The 20,130-nt window shown below is 36.4% G+C and overlaps 1 long non-coding RNA gene and 2 other non-coding genes across 4 annotated transcripts in view; all 3 read left to right on the top strand.

Moving 5' to 3' along the window:
• Window positions 1-20,130, top strand: part of LOC130865051 (uncharacterized) — a 129,164-nt gene that overhangs the window by 107,491 nt on the left and 1,543 nt on the right. For both annotated transcript variants that reach the window (XR_009056061.1, XR_009056060.1), the window contains exon 10: window positions 18,770-18,809. This is a non-coding gene — a long non-coding RNA (uncharacterized LOC130865051). The remainder of the gene's footprint in view (window positions 1-18,769; window positions 18,810-20,130) is intronic.
• On the top strand, window positions 13,500-13,565 carry LOC130865632 (small nucleolar RNA SNORD109A). The gene has a single exon (XR_009056183.1). It is a non-coding gene; the product is annotated as a small nucleolar RNA SNORD109A (small nucleolar RNA).
• LOC130865629 (small nucleolar RNA SNORD109A) lies at window positions 16,929-16,994 on the top strand. Its single transcript, XR_009056180.1, has one exon. It is a non-coding gene; the product is annotated as a small nucleolar RNA SNORD109A (small nucleolar RNA).

The raw sequence follows: 20,130 nt of genomic DNA, 5'->3' as shown, positions 1-20,130 counted from the left end.
GAAAAGTGCACACTGTCTCTGGTCTCCTATATTTTGAGGAAAGGTCATTTTTTAGGATTCAAATTAGTCCCAATATTTGAATCTTTATTTTCCCTCTGAAAAGTACTGTTATAGATTGTTCTTAAGTTTTTGCTTAATGGAGGCCTGAAAGAAAGAATCAAAAGAAGTGAAATCATCAATGAGCATCTCCCTTGCTTTCTCAAGTGAATTTCACATTCCTACATTTGGTAACATGCAGGAAGAGATTATAGAATTCACTGCTATCATAAATAAGACTATTTCAAGACTGTGTTTCTTCTGTTTCCTTCCCCAGTTTGTAAGGATTTGTAGAAGGAGCTGCGGGCTGCATTCCTGCCACCTGGCTCCTGGCCGCCTGGCTAGCTTATGCCCCGAAATAACAACATACAAAATTGTATTCTTTTAAACACTGCTTGGCACATTAGTTCTAGCCTCTTCTTGGCTAACTCTCATATCTTGCCTATCCCATATTTAGTAATCTGTGTAGCACCAGTCTTACCAGGAAAGATTCAGCATGTCTGACCTGGCGGCTTGCTTCATCACATCTGCCCTGGAGAGGAGAAGCACGCCGTCTGCCTCACTTCCTCCCAGCATTCTGTTCTGTTTACTCCGCCTACCTAATTTTCTAACCTATCAGTCCAAGCAGTTTCTTTATTAATTAACCAACGAAATCAACAGATTGATATATGACACTCCCACATCATTGATTGCTAGATATTACCACATGTTGTGAGAATAAATCATGTTCTATATATTTTTAGTGATATATCTTACTTCCTGATGGTCATCTAACAGCTCCAGCACCAGATAAATCAGTTTTCAGAATTTGATCTGCTCATCAACAATAGCTTATGCTCATAATGTCTCCTTTAAAAAATTATAAAATTTTGGCTATACCCAATGTTATAACAATAGTCTGTGTTTGAAATATAATACACAGTGTGTGCTTCAGTATCTTTACATTGTTTGTATTTATTAGCCAACTGAGAGCATTACCACACATAATGTGACTTAAAAAATCCGTTACTAATTACATCAAACATTCCATTACACTCCATAACCCAGAAAAACAATCAAATCAGAACACAAAGAGGCAAGAAGGAGTACAGGGAGCTTACATAATGTAGGAAACATTCCAAGTTTCCTAAGTGAAACATTGAATAACCAATGTACTACCTTTGGCATATTTGAATAAACTCAAATGGAAAATTAAACAGAAATATATTTCATATTTCACTGAGAAATGATAAAAGGAAGACATTAGAGCAAATGATAGATCTATTGAATGAAAGTATTCATACAGCAATATTTTTTTCAAAGGGAAATTAAATGAAGAACCTTTTCCTAGTCAAGTATTGTGGTACATAATTCTCAAAAAGAAATCATCAAAGAAGTTCAAGATTTTCAACCACTTTTCTTTTATCTGGTATAAATACCTTCATTTCAGAGGATCAAATGTTCCTCATTGTACATATTTCAAAGATCTTACCCATTTCAGAAATGAATGTTATTGTCAAAGACTCAGAAAAGTATCTGTGTTTGGAAGGGCATCTGCATTTCATCCTTCACTCCAAAATACTGTTACTGTGCAAAGATGAAGCATAACCCAAATGATGATACAAATCAAGGGAATTAGATGTTAGCTGAGATTCATAAAGACTTGGCAGAAATATCATGGATAGTGTCAAGTAAGGCAGTAAAAGTTCTCTGGAGACATTTCTATCACTTTTATGATTTATCTCTATTTTGTTGCATTTTAGAATCCTGAAGAGCTAATTATTCTTCAGACAGGAGAGTTAAACACCAAGTCTGATTCTAATGACCTGATACCTCTTCACTAATACTGGGGATTTCTAAAATTCAAGACGTATAACTTCAGGAGTTCAAGGAATATGATTTCTATGATTTCATTCTCTTATTGTTATGTTTGCATTCATGGTAAAATCAAGTTTATCACTTTTCAGTCCTCTGTAATTCTAGGTCTTATAGAATAAAATTCCTGTCTCATGCTAGTGACAAGGTAATCAAATAATACCAGTCTTTGTATGTTTCATTTAAAAGACCCAAGCTGTGTGAAGGTTATTGTGTGATGTATTTCTAGGCCACCTCCAAATTCAAAATTTTTGTTAAGAGGTGAAGCTCAGATGTTGAATCTTAAAGCCTCCCATGATTTTCTATCTTTTTTCTCCTTTAAAATTCATGCACCAAATTCCTTCTTATACTCTGTTTTGTCCTGTTCTCTCATGCTGAAAAACACAACAGAGACAACTCTTGAATAAATCTCCCTAGCACACTAAGAAAGAAAGAAATGAAGTGCTTGGTTTTTCTGGCTTGTATGGATGTGGATTCTGAAAAGGCTCCCTCTGAGTTTTCCCTATGGTATTTTCTGCTTTGCATGTTAGAAGTACATCTGAGTACTTTTTTGATGGGAAGACTCTCAAAACTTGTATTTTACCTTGTATGATTTTAGAAAAGCATTTATATAACATCAGTAAAAAATGGAGGATGAGGCATAACTCTAGATGCCCAACCTCAAACTAATTATCAAGAGTCAATATTTATATAAAAACCTTTGCCACTGAAGGAACATTAAACTGAAATTTTGTTAATTCTAAAGAATAAATACAACAGTTTGTGAAAAATAAGGGAGATTTCACCCAGAATCAAACACAGAAATCATGAAACCTACCACATAAAATGCAATTGACCTTATTGGTGACATATACCACTTATTTTCTTGCTTGCCCCATGTTTTCTTCACTGGTAATAGAAAAGAAAAATCCATAAAATGATGGTATTATCATACAAGTTTTAGGATCAACATAATATTGGAGTTGAAGTGTGCTGTAAAGTCCATACTGGGTTGTGAACAGAGGACAAAATCTTGGGGTAAAGCCGGGCGGTGGTGGCGCACGCCTTTAATCCCAGCACTCGGGAGGCAGAGGCAGGCGGATCTCTGGGAGTTCGAGACCAGCCTGGTCTACAAGAGCTAGTTCCAGGACAGGCTCCAAAACCACAGAGAAACCCTGTCTCGAAAAACCAAAAAAAAAAAAAAAAAAAAAAATCTTGGGGTAAAAGGAGAAGGAGGATGACAATGAGGAAGAGGAGCATGAGGAGGAGAAGGAGGAGGAGGAAGAAGAGGAGGAGGAAAAGAAGGAGGAGAAATCTACCACAAAAAAATTTTGGTGGATATATTTTCATGAAATCCGTCACCTATATATCCCTTTTAAAGATATTTGAAAGTGACCCCTGCCATTTTAATGCATTTTTATAGATTTCCTCTTTTTCAGGGAAGCTAGATCCCAGGATAAGTCAAAGCACAGAAATCCTCTAAGTGTTTCTCTTCTTTTTCGTTCCCTACTCTTTCCTCTCTTCCTATTATCATCCTCCCCATCTGACACCCATCCACTCCCCAGAGAGGGCAAGACACATTTCTCCAAAAACCAACCCCTCCCCACTATATCCAGGCTGAGCAATATATCCATCTAAAGAGAATGGGTCCCAAAGAAATAGTACAAGCAGCAGGGACAAATCTTCATGCAACTGTCAGTGTCCCCACAGTCTGCCCTAGACATAAAACTGTCACCCACATTCAGAGGGATTATCTTGGTGTTATTCTGGTTACTTTCCTGTTCGGCCAGAGTTGGTGAGCTCCCATAAGCTCTGGCAGGCTGCTTCAGCAGATGTCACCATCATGGTCTTGACCTCTTTGCTCATATAATCATTCCTGTCATCTTCAACTGAACATTGGGAGCTCAGTCCAGTGCTCTGTCGTGGGTCTCTGCCCTGTCTCCATCAGCTCCTGGATGAAGGTGGTATGATGATATTTCATATAATCATCAATCTGACTACACGGCAAGGCCAGGTTGGGCACCCTCTTCACTATTAATTAGGGTCTTAGCTGAAGTCATTCTTGTCAATTTCTGGGACTTTTTTCTAGTGCCAAGGTTCTTGCTACCCCCATTATGGCTCCTTCAACTAAAAAAAAATCTCTTTCCTTGCTCTCCATCTCTGTTATTCACCCATCTCGACTATCCCATTTCTTCAAGTTCTCCTACCCCTTCTACGTCTTCCCTACTAATCCCCTTCTATCCTCCCTCCTCCCCTACCCCTATATTCCCAATTTTTTTAGGAGATCTTGTCGATTTCCTCTTCCAAGGTAGATTATACATGTTTCTCTTAGGGTTCTCTTTGTTACTTAGCTTCTCTAAGATCATGGATATTGTCTTGTTATCCTTTGCTTTACAACTAGTATCCACTTAAGAGTGAGTACATACAATGTTCACCTTTCTGGGTTGGGTTGCCTCTCTCAGGTTTTTTTTCTAGTTGTGTTGATTTACTTCCAAATTTCAAAATGTTATTTTTTTATCATTGAATAGCACTCCATTATGGAAACATAACACATTATCTTTATAATTTCTTTGGTTGAGGGACATCTGGGTTGTTTCCAGGTTCTGGGTATTACAAATACTGCTGCTATAAACATAGTTGAACAAACATCATTGTAGTATGATTTGAGTATCATTTGGTATAGGCTAAAGATTGGTATTACTAGGTCCTGTTGTAGGTTGATTCTTAATTTTTTGAGAAATGGCCATACTGATCTCTAGAGTGGTTGTACAAATTTGCATTCCCACCAGCAATGGAGGAGTGTTCCCCTTACATCCTGTCCTCATAAGGTATCATTTGTTATTTTGATCTTAGCCATTCTGATCATGTAAAATGGTATGTCAGAGTCATTTTCATTTTCATTTCCCTGAGAGGGTGTACAGCCTTGTCTAGTTCCTGATTTTAGTGGAATCACTTTGAGTTTCTCTTCATTTAGTTTGATGTTAGCTGTCAGATTACTGTATATTGTTTTTAAAATATTTAGATACTTAGATATGTTCCTTGTATCCCTGATTTGTCCAAGACCTTTATAATGAAGGGGTGTTGAATTTTGTAAAATGCTTATTCAGCTTCTAATTAAATGATCATATGGTTTTTTATCTCAGTTTATTTATATGATGGATTACATTGATGGATTTTCATATGTCAAACCAGCCCTCCATCTCTGGGATGAAGTTGACTTGATCATGGTGGATAATTTTTTTATGTGTTCTTGGATTTGGTTTGCCAGTATTTTATTGAGAATTTTTACATCCATGTTCATTAGTGAAATTGGTCTGTAATTCTCTTTCTTGGTTGAGTCTTTGTGTAGTTTGGTATCAGGGTAACTGTAGCTTCATAATAAGAGTTTGGCAGTGAACCTTCTGTTTCTATTATGTGTAACACTTTGAGGAGTATAGGTATTAGCTCTTCTTGGAAGTTCTGGTAGAATTCTGTACTAAGACCATCTGGCCCTGGGCTTTTTTTTGGTTGGGAGGTTTTTGATGACAGCTTCTATTTCCTTGCAGCTTATAGGTCTATTTAAATTGCTCACCTGAACTTGCTTTAATTTTGGTATATGGTATCTATCTAAAAATTTTTTCCATTTCTTTCACATTGTCTAATTTTATGAAGTACAAGTTTTTATAGTATGACAAAACTTAAAAATATACCTATCTGTATTTTCTCAGTATCTGTTGTTATGTCCCCCTTTTCATTTATTATTTTGTTAATTTGGATGTTCTCTCTCCACACTTTGATTAGTTTGTATAAGGGTTTGCCAATCTTGTTGCTTTTCTCAAAAAAAACCAGCTCTTTTGTTCATTGATTCTTTGTATTGTTTTCTTTCTTTATATTTTGTTGATTTCAGCCTTCAATGTGATGATTTTTTGTCTTCTACTCCACATTGGTGAGTCTGCTTTTTTTTCTAGAGCTTTCAGGTGTGCTGTTAAGTCACCAATATAGCTTTCTTCATTTTATTTATGTGGGCACTTAGTGCTATGAACTTTCCTCTGCTTTTATAATGTCCCATAGGTTTGAATATGGTGTGTTTCATTTTTTTTGAATTCAAAGAAGACTTTTATTTCTTTATTTCTTCCTTGATCCAGGGGTGGTTCATAGTTGACTGTTCAATTTCCATGCCTTTTTAGGTTTTCTGAGAGTAGTATTGTTATTAAATTCTAACTTTAATTCCTAGTGATCTAAGAAGACACAGGATATTACTCTAATTTTTTTGTATCTGTAGATGTTTGCTTTGTTATCGAGTATGTGATCAATTTTAAAGAGGGTTCCATGTGCTGCTGAGAAGAAGGTATATTCTTTTGTGTTTGGTTGGAATGTACTATCGATATCTTTTTAGTCAATTTGATTCATTACATCACTTATTTCTCTGTTAAGTTTCTGTCTGGTTGGCCTGTCTACTGGCAAGAGTGGAGTTTGATGTGTGATTTCAGTTTTAGTAATGTTTCTTTTACATATGTGGATGCTCTTGTATTTGGGGCATAGATGTTCAGGATTGAGAGTGCATCTTGATGAATTTTTCCTGTTGTGAGTATAAAGTGTCCTTCTCCATCTCTTCTGATTGATTTTAGTTTGAAATCAATTTTGATAGATATTAGGATAGCTATACCTGCTTGTTTCTTAGGTCCATTTGATTGGAAAACCGTTTCCCAACCCTTTTACTTTGAGGTAGTATTTATCTTTGACATTGAAGTATGCTTCTTGCATACAGCAGAAGACTGGATACTGTTTTCATATCCATTCTCTTAGCCTGTGTCTTTTTATAGTTAAATTGAGTCCATTGATACTGAGCAATATTAATGACCAGTGGTTGTTTTTTCCAGATATTTCAGTAGTAGTGTTTGTGTGTTTACCTTCTTTAGGTTATGCTGGGGGGGGGGGGGAGTTATCAGACACCTGTGTTTTTTGGGTACACTTAGCTTCTTGGTTTGGGGTTTTCCTTCTAGTAGCTTCTGTAAGGCTGGGTTTGTGAATACACATTGTTTAAATCTGTTTTTTGTCATGAAATATCTTGTTTTCTCCATCAATAGTGAGTGAAAGCTTTGCTGGGTATAGTAGTCTGGGCTTGCATCTGTGGTCTCTTAGTGTCTGCAGTACATCTATCCAGGACCTTCTGGCTTTCATGGTTTCCATTGAGAAGTTGAGTGAAATTCTGATAGGTTTACTTTTATATGTTACTTGATCCTTTTCCTTTGCAGCTCTTAATATTCTTTCTTTATTTTGTATGTTTTGTGTTTTAATTATTATATGGCCATGGGATTTTTTTATTCTATTTGGTGTTCTGTAAGCTTTTTGTACCTTCATAAGGATATCCTGTTTTAGGTTGGGAAAGTTTTCTTCTATGATTTTGTTGAATATATTTTCTGTGCCTTTGAGCTTGAGTTCTTCTTCCTTTCCTACCCCTATTATTCTTAGGTTTGGTCTTTTCATGGTGTACCAGATTTCCTGATGTTTTGTGTTAAGAACTTATTGGATTTATTGTTTTCTTTGAACCTTGAGTCTATTTCCTCTATAGTATCTTCAGTGACTGAGATTCTTTCTTCTATCTCCCATATTCTGTTGGTTACACTTTTCTCTGTACTCCCTGTTCATTTACCCAGATTTTCCTTATCCAGAATTCCCTCAGTTTGTGTTTTCTTTATTATCTTTATTTCAATCTTTAAGTCTTGAACAGTTTGAACTGTTTGCTTCACTTTTTTGATTGTTTTTTATTTGTTTTTTTAAAGAGATTTATTAATTTCTTTCAATTTTTTGTTTGTCTTTTGCTCCAGTTTTTCATTTCCTCTTTAAAGGTCTCCATTATCCTTATAAAGTTATGTTTAAAATTGTTTTCTTATGCTTCTTCTGGTCTTGATATGAGATCCCCCTCTGTATGCTGTGAATACCAATAAAGAAACTGAATTGGCCTGATAGGGTAGGTTTATCTCTGCAGGAGATAAACATGCTGAAACATTGCTGATAGGCCGTGACCTCATGGTGACGCACAGAATAATAGAGATGGATTAAATTAAGATGTAAGAGTTAGCCAATAAGAAGCTAGAGATAGATAATGGGACAAACAATGATTTAAATAATATAGTTTCTGGGATATTATTTCAGGAGTCTGGGTGGAAGGAAAACAAACAAACAGCTCTTACAACAAATTGGTGCCCAACATGGGGCTTAAGATCAGCAAGTCTTTCTGTTGTATGACCACTGGGTTCTGGTGTTATCATGTTTATTTTTAGATTGTTGAGTTAATTCTTGAATTTTTGCCTACCCACCTCTTCCTTCAATTGATGCTTGCAGTGTCTTTGCCTCTTGGTCCAATCCTTTCAGTGGCTGTCTTTTTGGGAACTGTTCTTAGTCTGCTTTGTACTGACACTGTCTGTGTTTCAGGGAGCCACTAAAGTCTCTCTTGGCCCACTCTCTTTGTCTACTATCTTGGGTCCCTACCTTGGTTGATTCTGTGAAGTCACAGACTGTGTTTCAGAGTTCCTCTCTTGGTCTTTTCTATGTAGTTGCAGCCTATGCTTCAGAGTTCTTTTGAGGTCATGGGGGTGAGGAGGGTTTGGGGTAGAGTGGGACTTATAGCTTACAGTGTCTGATCAATGGGGTAGGGGTGTTGTAGCCCCTTACCTCTTTGAACATTATGTGTAGTTTCAGCCTGTGTTTTAGAATGCTCTGATGTTTTAGCAGAGGGGAACATTGGGGGGGGGCAAATGAATGGGACTTATAGCTTACAGAGTATGATCAATGGGGTAAGGGTGTTGGAGTAGCCTACCTCTTGTACCTCTCTGTGTAGTTAAAGCCTGTGTTTGAGTTTCTCTGAGGTCACAGGTGAGAGAAATGTTTGATGGTAGAATGAAACTTGTTGCTTACAGGCTCTGATTGATGAGATGGGTATGTTATAGCAGCCTACCTTCAGGAAGCTTGTTTGCATCTGGGCTAGAGAAGTTGAGGCTGGTTGAGGAAGGGTCTGGGGTTTTCCACCATATGAAAAGGTCTACAGAGTGGGGTACCCCACCAGGTTTGTGGTTACTCACCTCTTTGTCCTCTCTGTGAAGTTGCAGCCTGTGTTTTAGAGTTCCTCTGTATTCATGGGGGATAGGAGGTTTGGGGGCAGAGTGAGACATGTAGCTTACAGGGTCTTATCAATGAGACTGGGGTGGTGGAGCAGCCTACCTCCAGGAAGCTTGCTTGTTGGCTGGCTCGAGAAGCTGAGGCAGGTGGGGGCATTGTTTTGTCTTGGTATGAAGGCCCTAGAGAGTGAGTGGTCACTCACTTCTTGGCACTCTTTCCTTGTTTCTCTTTTTTAATCAGTAACTGTAGCATAGTAGATGATTGATATTTGTTGATCTTATATGTGCTATAAAATTCAGGAGACTTTTTTTCATGCTTTTCTTCATCTAGTATCTCTGTTAATAACAAGAGTAACAATCCTGTTGTACAATCCTGTTCTCTTTTAAAACCAAAGTGACTAACTATTCCTGCTTTTATGTGATAACTGAAATGCTCTTCTATTAAGTGGTGACTTTTCTGGACTGATGATAACACTAAGACTCTGAAGTCAGTGATAAATTCCTTCAAATGGCAGACCTTTTCCTTCCTCTCCCACTTTCTTTCCCCCTTCCTTCATATCCCTTTACCTCATGTTATTGCTCAGCCTAGATAATTGGGGAGGCATTTGGTCCTGTCTCCAAGTGGTGTGTTAGACTTTGTAGACTCCTCTTGGTAAACTTTCCTGTTTCTGAAGAGTGTTTGGGGTGCAATGGGGAAATAGATGGAATGGAAGGAGAGGAAGGAGTTGGAGTAAAGATAGCTATGAAAATGAGAAAAAATTGTATTAAAAATTTCTTTAAAAGGAAAAGAAAAAAGAGAAAAGAAAAAGAAAATACAGACTAGCTGTGGTCTCCTAAATTTTTAGGAAAGAACAATTGTTTTGGGGAGCAAATGGGTCTTAACATGATTCTTTTTAGAAAGTTCTGAGGCTTTCAGCACATTTCCAAATAATAATCAATCAATTTCTTCATTACCTTTTGCTAAAGGACCTGGAAGACCCTTATGGATGTGTGCTATTTATATGGGACAAAATTTATTCCTGATTATATCTTGAACCTGAATGAAAAATGAAGTCAATTCTGTATTGTCTGGTATAAATTCAGTGCTTTCAATATGCCAAATGACTCTTTCTGCATATTGCAAATTAGTAACTATATTTAGAAGTTCTTTAAAACCCCTTAGTAGCATGAGAATAGCATTTAATTTTACCTTTTGAATAGAATTATAAGAGCTTTGTTTCACCTTACTTAAATCTTCTGATTTGTACCTGACTTTCCTGATTTATTTGCATCAATATAGAATATATAATCTCCAGTTACAGATGTATCATAAATAATGTTGAGAAGGATCCAAGTAGCTCTCTTTATAAGGTTAATTCTATTGCTTTTTGAATAGTTGTTATTAATCGCTCCTAAAAATTTGCACAACCTCTTTGCCAGCATTCATTATCTTCCTAAATTTTTAATCCCATCACTAGTAAAGGGAACTATAATCTCTGCTGAGTATATTCCTGCTAACTGACAAAATTTCAATTTTCGTTGTATAATTAATTTAGAAACCTTTTCCACATACATTTTTAATTTTTATTTTGTTTATGTGGTAAAAAGATCCATTCTAAAATAATACATTTTCTCTGCATTAGAATTCCTGTAGGGGAAATTTTGAAGGGAAATATGCCTATAATGTCATTAAGATTCAGATCGACCTGATCCACATGTGCCTCCTGTAATTTCTCTTCAATCATAGATAATTCTTTCATAGTTTCATTTGTTAATTCCCTGTGACTATTTAAGTCTTTGTTACTATCTAAGGCATAGTTCAAAAAATTATTGGATTGTAAATGTGTCCTAGGAACCTTTGAAAGTCATTAAGAGTTCACAATCCATCTCTCCTAATTTGGTCTTTTTGTGTTCTAATTTTCTGTAAACCTATTTTATAACCTAGGTAATTGATGAAATGTCCTCTTTGTATTTTTTAAGGAGCAAATTATAATCCCTATTTAGGCAAAAATGTTCTTTAATTCTTCAAATGTTCTTTCTAAAGTATTTACATTCAAATCAGACCATAAAGTGTCATCCATGTGATGATAAACAATAGAATTAGGAAATTGCTTATGTATATTAACAATGGATGACTTAAAATATTGTCACAGGGTGAGGCTATTAAGCATTCACTGGGGGAGAATCCTCCATTTATATCTCCTAGTAGGCCGACATTCATTTTAAGAAGGGGATCTGATGGCAAATTTTTCTGTCTTTTTCTTGTAAAAGTATAGTATAGAAACAAAATCAATAACAACAAAGGGCCATCTTTAGTTAATAGGGAAGGCAAAGGAATTTCAGATTGTAGAGGGCTGATTGGTTGAATTATCTTATCTACAGTTCTTAGATCTGTGAGCATTCTCTATTTTACAGATTTTTAAATAATAAATAGAGGAGAATTCTAAGGACTGGTTGATTTTTTAATAGGCTGAGCGTCTAGTTGCTTCTATACCAGCTGTTCTAAAGCTTGCAGTTTGACTTCTGTTAAAAGCCATCATTTTCTCCATATTTTTTCCTTAGTTGACCATTTTAAAGGCAGGGCCATTTGTATGTCTGAAGGTTTCCTAGTTGTTTTGTGTTTTTGTACAGCCTGAATGGCTGGTGAATGTTTTTTTATAGTACCTTATTATATCCTTTCCAGAAACATGAGTATTTTTATGCTCCATTTCTAAGACTACAGGAATGTTATTTTGGGTATTCCGTCGTTGCTGTAGATCATGACTCCATAGATTCTTTGTTATATCAGCCACATATGGTCTCAGCCTTCCTCTCTATCCCTCTGGTCCTATGTATTCAACCCATCTTGTGTTTTGTTTTACTTGAGATTGGGTTCCAATTCCTAGGAACTGAAGAGGCCAATTTGGATGCCAAGATTCTGGAGTAATAATATTCACATCCATATCTGTGTTCAGTAATCCTTCAATTAGTACGTTATTTATTTGTACTCTCAGCTTTGGTTTTTGGTCATTTATAGAAGTCTGTCAACATATATATTTCATATTTTCTGTTGGAAGTTTGATTTATCCTCCATGTTTATTTCATCACCCAAAACAGTAAGGATATTTTTACAAGCATTAGATTTTTAAAATTTTTCTGGAAAACATGTCCTTCACAGTGACTGGGAATAAGTGGAACACGTTTGACTGGGAACCTGCAAGAAGCCCCCCAAACAGTTTCCCTGATAGTAGCAGGTTGCCTTGTTTGACTCCTGTTGATCTACATTCATTGGTCCACTGTCAGCCTTTGCCACATCTTCAATATAATCCAGAAGATTGAGACCTTCCATTTTTGTTATCCCCAGAGAAACTATTATTTCTAGGAATGCCTTGTCTACAATTACTTCTCAGATATTCTGTTCTACCACAATTAAAATATTTGTAATTTCAATGTATCCTCATACCTTTCCAAATTGCTTCTCCTACCCAGAATTATATTATAGCCAAATAACTCAACATTTATTGTGTACACAATCTATTAATCCATTGGTGCTAATTTGTACTGTAAAGGCTCAAGTATCTTTCTGCATTTTAAGCTGTTATTTTCAAAAGCCAGAGATTCAATAAGAGCTCATCTAGCTTCTGGATCTGTTATCCCTATTTGTACAGCTTTAGTAAATCTTGTAAAAGTCACTAAAGTGTTCTCTTCAGCCTTGTTTAACTTTAACATACGATTTAAATCTTCTTCCTTTTACTTGAATTCTATCCCAAGCATTTAAGGCTGCTGTGTGGCATAGTTGCCTTAAGAAGCCCCAAGTCCCATATACAGTGGAGATCTCCAGACTGTAAGTTGTATATGGAAGTGGACAAGGGTGATTCCAAAATCTGAAGCTTCAGACAGCAGATATTTCCATGAAGCAGAAAATATCAAAGACAGTTCAGTCACGTTTCTTCTGTGTCCTACAGAATGTCTCGCAATTTTTTTTTATGAAAGAGAAACACCGAAAGAACATCTCAACTTTAGGCAAGTTCAGCAGTCCTCTAACTGGGGGTTCTTTATGTCCAGTTTATGTAACAGTCCAGGCAAGAGCAGTTTCTTGCTAAAAGGGCTAACCAACTTCATAATGCCCATCATACACTTGAAGTATATTGGTGCTGCCAGGAGTGTTACAGTGTTAAATGATAAGTGAGAGATAGACAATAAGAAGCTAGATATAATGGTCCAAGCAGTGATTGGATTAATACAGACCCTGTAGATAATTTATGGTGTAAGCTTTTCCTCATTTTGTCAAGGAAGCTAGTCTTCAGGGATAATCTCAACCCTTAAAAGCCATGATAACTTTCTCTTTGTTATCAGTATCTTTGGCACACTAGATGATTGATAAGTATCCATCTCAAATGTGCTCAAAATATGGGACCAATTTTTTTGCTTCTCTTCCCTATTCTGTACCTCTGTCATAGAACATGAGATCAAGCCTGCTACACAACTGTAATGTACCTTTTCAAGCCAAGGAGACTATCCATGGTTGCTTTTCCATTTCCCTGAAATGTTCATGGGTTAAGAGCTTACTTCTCTGAATTGATGATGACAAGAAGTCTCTGAGGATGCTAACTGACTCATACAAATGGCAATCTGAGGTCCACATAAGAGGTCCTCTTGAGAACCATGATTTTTCCAGAACATGGCTAGCACTCTTCCACTTAGAAGAAAGACGTATCAAAGTGCACACTGGTTTGTTCTCCTAAATTTTGAAGAAAGAACAATTTTGTAGTGTGCCAAAAACTTTCCATTTGTCTGCTTCAATACTTTGCTTCTAAAAAGCACTATACCACATCATTCATGTTACATTGCTTTGAAGTTATTGACTGATGCATACATGGATGAAAGACCCAAGAGTGCATGAAGAAGGGAAATTATCCCAGAGATTCTCCATGATCTTCTCTGATGAATTGGACATTCCTACATTGGAGAGGGGCAAGAAAAGATGGGAGGCCTGCTGTCCACCCTCAGAAATTTTGAGGGCTGGCAGACACATGGTCCTTTCCAAATCCAGGAAAAATGTGTGATAATTTCCCTTATTGTGAGTGTCATTCCTTTTCAACATGTTTCACTGAATATATCACACTCCTTAGCAGGTGTATCAGTTATGTGTGCAACAGGTAACCTTACTGTCTGTGCACCACGTCCATTGGATTTCAGATTTGGAGCTTATCACCACCCATATCTTTCTATCATCATTTCTTCTAAAAACACAGGAAAATGTTTTCATATAGTTTCATTTATAAAGCAGTCTTTGCTGTAAGGCTTTTCTGTAAATATGACCTGCAGCTTCTTTATATTGTTTGGATTTATAAGCATGCTGAGAGATTCACAGACTGCACAGTTGGAACATAGGTCCAATTCCTTCTTTCAAAAAGCTCGTCCTTGAGATCCATTCCTCCAAATTGGAAAAGTGAGGAAAAATATGGGGATTGAACCATATGGAGTATAAAAGTGCCTTAGATACCCTAAATTTTTAAATTGTAATGGGGCAAAGTCAAGCACTTCTCTAAACTAACAATTACCATCAAAAAGAAAAAATCCAAGAAATTTATTATCTTTCATGGACACAAGGTGAAAGAAAATCCTTAAGATCTACAGTAGATTTGGTGAAATATACAGCAACTCCAACATTGTACCTGGATAGTGAAAATGAATGGAGAACCTCTCCTGGTCTATATTTGATATTCATCATTGTCAAATACAAATTTCAAAAGGAATTCACTGTTGCAATCTACCTTTGAAGTTCATGTAGTTATTTGCTTCATCAAAAAGAAATAAAATTTTTGCTCCTAACATATCAAGTAGTATACACAGCTCAGCGGAAAGTGGAATTGCCCAAGGTTTGATAATATCAGCGTTTTGCATGACATCTTGGTTTCATCTTTCATTCTATGATGTTCTTGCTTTGCAATGGAGACATACAGCCTTACATAATAAACCCAAATATGACCACAATGAAGCATATAGTTCCTTGGCCAAGTCTCTAAATAACATGGCACACACATCATAGACATGGTCAGGACTCCTCCTGATTAACACATGTTCATTTTGTTCTGAGTTCTGGAAAGAAGTCGTGAGAACCAATTTATATGAGATCTACCTGCCATGTCCTCATATTGCTAGAGTACATCTGTCATTATTGTATCAAAGAGAAACAATTCCCAGACACAACTTTCTGTCTCAAAGGAATATAGAATGACACATTTAGAAGAAGAGATCAAGAAGGAAAATAGTCACTGAAACACATTCAAAAATTGAAGGGAGAATATTTCAAGTCAGTGGTTTTATTTTATGATGGGGAGAATGTGGGATATGATTGGGAGTGTGCAGGCTGAGGCTAGTAAAAAAGACAGACTTCCTTTGAGACAATTCCATCCTCAATAATTTTATTTCTTTTTTTTTTCCAAAATAAAATCCTGAGCATCTCATCTTCTTAGTGTAGAAGTGGTAAGCACTGAGGGTCTGTCTGTATTCTCAATAATTTTTCACTAAGACTTGGGATTTCTAAAAATCAACATCTATGACTTCAGTAGTTCAAGGACTATTATTTGAAGGATTATACTCTCTTTACCATTTTGTTTTATTTCTTGGCCAAACCGTCAAGTCTAATGCTCTTCGGTCGTTTGGTATACAATGTCTAAGAGAGGGTGATTTCCAACTGCAGTTGTTGTAAATGTGAGGAAATATTACCATTCATATAATTTCTTTGATTAAAAGACCTCAGTTTTGAGAAGGATATTTTCCAATATCTTTCAATCCACATCCACATTCAATCATTCTGATGTATGGTGAATTTATGATGTTCCATTTTCATGCAACACAAAATTCCTTAGATTTTTTTTACCTTGAACTCCACTCAACAAACTCTTCTTTCCAAAATATTGAGTTTCCTCTTGTGGAGAGAGACCACAGAGCCTATTCTTGAATACAGAAATCAAGCACATGGAGAAGCAATTGAAGTGTTTGTCTTATTTGGCATGAATTAATGTGAATTCTTAAATGACTCCCTCTGAATTTCATGACTAGGTGCTGTGCTTTCCATGTTACCTGTCTTCTTAATTTATGTGTTTACATAGTGAGATTGAAAAATTGGTGTTTGCCATATATTTTTCAGAAAAGCATTTTACCAGAAATATTGAAAAAGAGAAGGAGGAAATTCTCTAGGTGTCCAAAATCAGACAAGTAATCATGAGTCAATTATTATAGAAATATTTGCCTTACTTGAAACTTGAAGTTGTAATTTTCAACATTCCAATGAATCAATAAAGCCTGGTTTGACAAGAGAGACACAAGCACACAACACAAAAAACTACCGAAAAAAATGCAAATGAGGTTTGGTGTGGGTGGTCCTTCTATCTCTCTTTTGCTTCTATTGGTTAAGGAATAAGCACAGCTTTGAGCCTATGACAAGGAAATTCAGAACTAGGCAGGGGAGGGAGGAGTTATGTTTGGAGAAAAAGGGCAGAGTTAGAACCCATGGAGACACTGGAGACAATGCATAGGAATTTTACGTGATAAGCCACAGCTAGGTCTGTCAATTACAGATTAATAAAAGTGATTTAAATTATTATGTAAAAGATAGACAATAAAAAGCGAGAGATAATAGTAAGGACTGATTGAATTAATACAGTTTCTGTGAGATAATTTCGGGTATAAGCTTTCCTCGTTTTGTCAACTAAGCAAGTTTTCAGTGAAAATTTCAACCCTTCAAACCCATAATGTCTTTCTCTTTGTTATCAGTATCTTTGGCACACTAGATGATTGATATAAGTCCATCTCAAATGTGCTCAAAAGTACAGGACCAAATTTTTTGCTGCTCTTCCCTATTCTGTACCTCTGTCATAGAATGGGAGAATCAAGCCTGCTGCACAACCCTGATGTACCTTGTCAAAGCCAAGGAGCCTATCCATGGTTGCTTTCCCATGTCCCTGGAATGTTCATGGGTTAAGAGCTGATTTCTCTGGATCGATGATGACAAGAAGTCTTCGAGGATGCTGACTGACTCAAACTAATGGCAATCTGTGGTCCAGATAAGAGGTCCTCTTGAGAACCACTATTTTTCCAGACCATGGCTAGCACTCTTCCATTTTGAAGGAAGTAATATCAAAGTGCACACTGGCTTTGGTCTCCTAAATTTTGAAGAAAGAACAATTTTGTAGTATGCCAAAAACTTTCCATTTGTCTGCTTCAATACTTTGCCTCTAGAAAACACTGTACCACATCATTCATGTTACATTGCTTTGAAGTTGTTGACTTATGCATACATGGATAAAAGACCCAAAAGTGAATGAAGCAGGGAAATTATCCCAGAGATTCTCCATGATTTTCTCTGATGAATTGGACGTTCCCACATTGGCAGAGGGGCAAGTAAAGATGGAAGGCCTGCTCTCCACCATAACTCAGAAATTTTGAGGGCTGGTGGACACATGGTTCTTTCCAAATCCAGGAAAAATTGTGATAATTTCTCTTATTGTGAGTGTCATTCCTTTTCAACAGATTTTGCTAAATCTATCATACTCTTTAGCAGGTGTATCAGTTATGTGTGTAAAAGATGACCTGTCTGTGCACCACATCCATTGGATTTTAGATTTTGACCAGATCACCAACCATATCTTACTATCATCTACTCCTCTTAAAGATCTCATTTTAAAAGCAGTCTTTGGTGTAAGGCTTGTCTGTAAATTTGTCCTGCAGCTTCTCTATATTGTTTGGATTTATAAGCATGCTGAGAGATTTACAAACTGCACAGTTGGATCATAGGTCCAATTCCTTCTTTTAAGAAGCACTTCCTTGAGATCTGTTACTTAAACATGGAAGGCTGAGGAAAAAATATGGGGATCAGACACATAAGGAGCATAAAAATGCAGTAGATACTCTAAATTCCTAAATTGTAATGGGGTTTAATCTAGCACTTCTCTAAACAAACAATTACCATCAGAATGAAAAAAATCAAAGAACTATATTATATTTCATGGACACAACTTGAAAGGAAATCCTTAGGATCCATTGTACATCAGGTGAATATACACTACTTCCAACATTCTACCTGGATAGTGAAATTGATTGGAGAACCTCTCCTGGTCTAGATTTGATATACATCATTCTCAAACACAAATTACAAAAGGTGTTCACTGCTGCAATCCACCTTTGAAGTTCATGTAGTTATTTGCTTCATCAAAAAATAAACTTTTTTTGTCCTATCAAGTAGCTTACATAACACAGCAGAAAGTGGAATTGCCCAAGGTCTGACAATATCTGGGTTTTGCATGGCATCTTGGTTTCATCTTTTATTCCATGATGCTCTTGCTTTGCAAGGGAGACACACAGACTCACATGATAAACCCAAAAAATATACACTTTTAGGCAAATAGTTCCTTGGCCAAGTCATCTATGGCACACACATCATAGATATGGTCAGGACTCCTCCTGCTTGACACATGTTCCTTTTGTTCTGGGTTCTGAAAAGAAGTTGTGAGAACCAATTTATATGAGATCTACCTCTCATGTCCTCTTATTGCTAGAGTACATCTTTCATTATTATATTAAAGAGAAACAATTCCCAGCCACTTCTTTCTCTCTCAAATGTACATAGAGTGGCACATTTAGAAGAAGAGATAAAGAAGGAAAGTAGTCATTGAAACACAATCCAAAATTGAGGAGGGAATGTATCAAGCCAGTGGTTTTATTTTAGAGCAGGGGAACGTGGGATATGCTTTGGAGTGTGCAGACTGAGGCTAGCAAAGAAGACAGATTTCTTTTGAGACGATTCCATCCTCGATAATTTTATTTTTCTTTTCTTCCAGAATAGAGTCCTGAACATCAACTCTTATTCCAGAAGAAGTGGTAAGCACTGAGGGTGTGTTTATATTCTCAATAATTTTTCACTAAGACTTGGGATTTCTAAAAATCAACATCTATGTCTTCAGGAGTTCAAGAACTATGATTTGTAGGATTACACTCTCTTGACCACATTTTTGTTTTTTGGCTAAAGTCAAAAGTCTATTGCCATTCAGTCCTTTGGCATACTGTGTCTAGAAGAGGGTGATTCCCAACTCCAGATTGTGAAAATGTAAGGAAATATTAATATTTCTAAAATTTCCTTGATTTATGTGACCTCAGTTGTGGAAGGGATATTTTCCAATACCTTTCAGCCTCTGTCTACCATCAATCTTTCTGATATATTGTGAGATTATCCTTATCCATTTTCATGCAACACAAAATTTCTTAGTTTTTTTTCCTTTGAACTCCATTCAACAAACTCTTCTTTCCAAACTGTTGAGTTTCCTCTTGCTGAGGTAGACCACAGGTGCCTATCCTGAATGTAGAAATCTATCAAATGGAGAAGCAATTGAAGTGTTTAACATGGAAGCCTGTCTCATTGGATTTTCTTTTCTGCCTTGTCCCCCATCTGTTTTTGTCCCAGAGAAAATCACACAGAGGTCTCCATTGTTTTATGAACTGATTCCCCTTCAGCTCAGAAAAAAAAGCCTGTGCCTTTTTATAGGTGAATTGAGTCCATTGATATTAAGTGATATTAATGACCAGTGTTTGTTAACTCCGGTTATTTTTTTTTTTGGTAGTAGAGTTTGTGTGTTTCCCTTCTTTGAGTTGTGCTGGTGAAGGGTCGCTAGATGTCTGAGTTATTGTGGGCATTGTTGGAATCCTTTGCTTGTGATTTTCCTTCTATTACTTTCTGTAAGGCTGGATTTGTGTCTACATATTGTTTAAAAGAAATGAAAGCTTGTTTAAATGACGTGAAAGCTTGGCTGGGTAAAGCAGTCTGAGCTTGCATCTCTGGTCTCTTAGTTTCTGCAGCACATTTATCCAAGACCTTCTGGCTTTCATGGTTTCCATAGAGAAGTCAGGTATAAGTCTGATCGGTTTACCTTTATAAGTTACTTGACCTTTTTCCTTTGCAGCTCTTAATATTCTTTCTTTATTCTGTTTTGCATTTTGATTATTATATGGCAAGGGGATTTTTTTTGATCCAGTCTATTCAGTGTTGTGTATGCTTCATGATCCTTCATAGGAATATCCTTCTTTAGGTTGGGAAAGTTTTCTTTTATAATTTTGTTGAATATGTTTTCTGGGCCATTGAGCTGTAATTCTTCTCCTTCTTCTACCCCTATTTTTCTTAGGTTTGGTCTTTTTATTGTGTCTCAGA

Source organism: Chionomys nivalis, chromosome 23 (genome assembly GCF_950005125.1).
Source record: "Chionomys nivalis chromosome 23, mChiNiv1.1, whole genome shotgun sequence".
Classification (NCBI taxonomy): domain Eukaryota; kingdom Metazoa; phylum Chordata; class Mammalia; order Rodentia; family Cricetidae; genus Chionomys; species Chionomys nivalis.
This window is presented reverse-complemented; position numbering and strand designations above follow the sequence as displayed.